Source organism: Macrobrachium nipponense, chromosome 37, assembly GCF_015104395.2.
Source record: "Macrobrachium nipponense isolate FS-2020 chromosome 37, ASM1510439v2, whole genome shotgun sequence".
NCBI classification, from domain to species: Eukaryota; Metazoa; Arthropoda; class Malacostraca; order Decapoda; family Palaemonidae; genus Macrobrachium; species Macrobrachium nipponense.
The window spans coordinates 44,038,002-44,041,204 of NC_061097.1; positions in this window are offsets into that span (position 1 = coordinate 44,038,002).

A 3,203-nucleotide genomic window follows, 5' to 3' on the forward strand; every position below is an offset into this window, starting at 1 on the left:
CATTGACCGCGAGACTGTCTCTCTCTCGCGTATATTTACATCATCGTTTTATATCCCTTCCGCTCTCTTTCCTGCCTCCCGTCATTCCCCGCCATTTGTTATCTGAGTATATTCTGTTATTATTATGATGCCTTTTCCCAACCGCTTTTATTAATTCTCCTTGACATCCCAGTCTCCTAAATCCATCCTCGAATGGAATGATTTTATCTTCGGAGCCCCTGAGAGGAAATTAAGCAGTAGGAGATGGAAGGCAGAAACTGTCGGGTGGAAGGTAGGTTGAAAAGCTTCCACTGACTCCTGGATTTGAAATGGCTTCTTAGGTTCACACCTGGGACCGGGCAAATCTATTATCGTGTAAAAAATTCCCCTTCGGTTAAGCATATATGAAAATGTATTAATTCTGAGGTAGAGCGAAATTAGATATTAAAGGACAATGTAGCTCTATGTATGTAATTAATGAATCACGGTTTAAAAAATGTGAAATGACTTACATAATATATATATATATATATATATATATATATATATATTTATATATATATATATATATATGTGTGTGTGTGTGGTGTGTGTGGGTTTGTTGTGTGGTTGTGTGTGACTTTTAGTTGTGTTTGTTTGTGTTTGTGTGTTTAACGAAACAGGTCTTTCCTTAATAAAAAATACTAATATATTTTATAACTTAAAACACTGTTTTTTATTTAAAAGTTCGATTTTAATAATGAAGGGGAAAAATTGACCAAGGCAATCGACTGGGAAATTTGCCCAAAGAGAAGAAAAACCTTGATGGGAAAACATTTTAATTAAGACAAGAATTAAAATTTTCTCGACTCACATCACTGTTCGTGAGTATACAGCCACTCGCCCTGTGTACTCCAGCCAGGGTGTTGACCTGACTTTTTTAAACGTTGAAAACAAAGTGTAGTTCAAACAGACAGGTAATTAATATACCTTGGCACACTGCTGTCAGGCACACGGTCCACTACCTGGAAGAAAGTGGAAGAAAGTGTCTTAAGTTACGTAGTCCACATTGGTCATAATCACATCTCTTTTAATGCATTCTCGACCTTGTTGACAAGGGTCATTGATTCTCTCTTAGCTTAAATTTGCGTAACTTCAACTTTTTAAAGATTTTATTTTTTTTTTTTTTTTAGTTTTTGATGACAAACACAGAAGCTAGTTGAGTCTGCTTCGTGTCCCAAAGAGGTGATGCCAGGAGAAATGAGCTGTAGCTAATTGCCCTGCGATTGCTTGCGTTTGAGATATTTCACTGGGCCAAGACAATGAAAAAACATTGACTTGTAATTATATGATCTGGTTCAAGTAAATATGTTTATTTTGCCTTTGAAAATGGTGGAGAAATGTCCACGTTAGCAGTTATCATGATAATTAATTAAACATATTTATAATAAACTTAAATCGTTATACAATTATACTAACAAGTTATAGAAATTAAACGGTAATTATAAAAAAATAATTAGCTACCTTTATATTAGAAATATGAAGAATGCCGTATACATTAGGCTATTTGAAGGAAAATTATAATTATGTGGCATCTTATTGCAGGTCATAAATTATAAAATAACTCTCTCTTTGATTCTTAACAATAAAGTTTTGTATGTCGAAAATAACAAATTTTTAACTATTTGTAAGATGATTTTACTAATTATAGTTTTATATTTTATGAATACCCAGTGTAAATATTGGAAATAAAAAAAAGAATTATTATTTTTATCTCTCTCTCTCTCTCTCTCTCTCTCTCTCTCTCTCTCTCTCTCTCTCTCTCTCTCTCTCTCTCTATATATAGATATATAGTATATATGTATATATATATATATACATATATATATATATATATATATATATATATATATATATATATATATAGAGAGAGAGAGAGAGAGAGAGAGAGAGAGAGAGAGAGAGAGAGAGAGAGAGAGATAATATAATAATTCTTTTTTTTATTTCCAATATTTATACTGGGTATTCATAAAAATATAAAACTACAATTAGTAAAATCATCTTACAAATAGTTAACTATTTGTTATTTTAGACATAAAAAAGTTTATTTAAGAATCAAAGAGAGAGAGAGTTCTTATAATTTATGACCCTGCAAATAAAGATGCCAATTAATAATATAATTTTTCCTTCAAATAGCCTAATGTATACGGCCTTCTTCATATTTCTAATATAAGGTAGCTAATTATTTTTATAATTACCGATTAATTCTATAACTTGTCGTATAATTACATAACGATTTAGTTTATTATAAATATGTTAATTAATTATCATTAGATAACTGCTATCGTAGACATCTTTTCCACCATATATATATATAGGGTGGGCCAAAAGTAGCCCTCACAGTTAAAACAGAATAAAAAATAATTTATTAAACGCATAAAAATTTTTCAGACATGAATAAGTGGCATATTTAAGAATGAGTGACATGAAAAGGATAAAAATAAGTAGCATGTATTAATGGCACAGTATTAATTTTCTATTGAAAGAAGTACTTTGAATGAGAAACAGTTCATGAAGTAACTGTGAGGCTACTTTTGGCCCACCCTGTATATATATTATATATATATATAATACTATATATATATATATATATCTATTCATATATATATATATATATATATATATACTATATATATATATATATAGAGAGAGAGAGAGAGAGAGAGAGAGAGAGAGAGAGAGAGAGAGAGAGAGTCCTTATATTGCATATTAACCTAAACAATAAATATTTCACAGACATATAAACAATATAGGTATCCAAATTATCAGAAAAAAGTAAAAATAAAAAAAAATCTATGGACATAAAAAATAATTAATAATTTTCAAAAGGAAATTCAAATGTAATTTATACATAATGAAGGATGGGATATATATATATATATATATATATATATATATATATATATATATACTATATATATATACATATACATATATATATATTATATATTTCCCAACGTTCAGTCCATTGTCGCATAATATAATCCCATACGCTCATTATTTACATCCTATGCAACGGCACACCATCTCTACAACCTCGACACGACACGAAACTCCCTGTCAGCAGTTCTCTGGCGTTGCATCTACCACGCACACACATGTCCTCTCTCTCTCCCTCGACTGTATATATATATGCTATATAAGCGGTGTGGTGGCGATATTGCCTTTGTAATACGTTCTCAGGG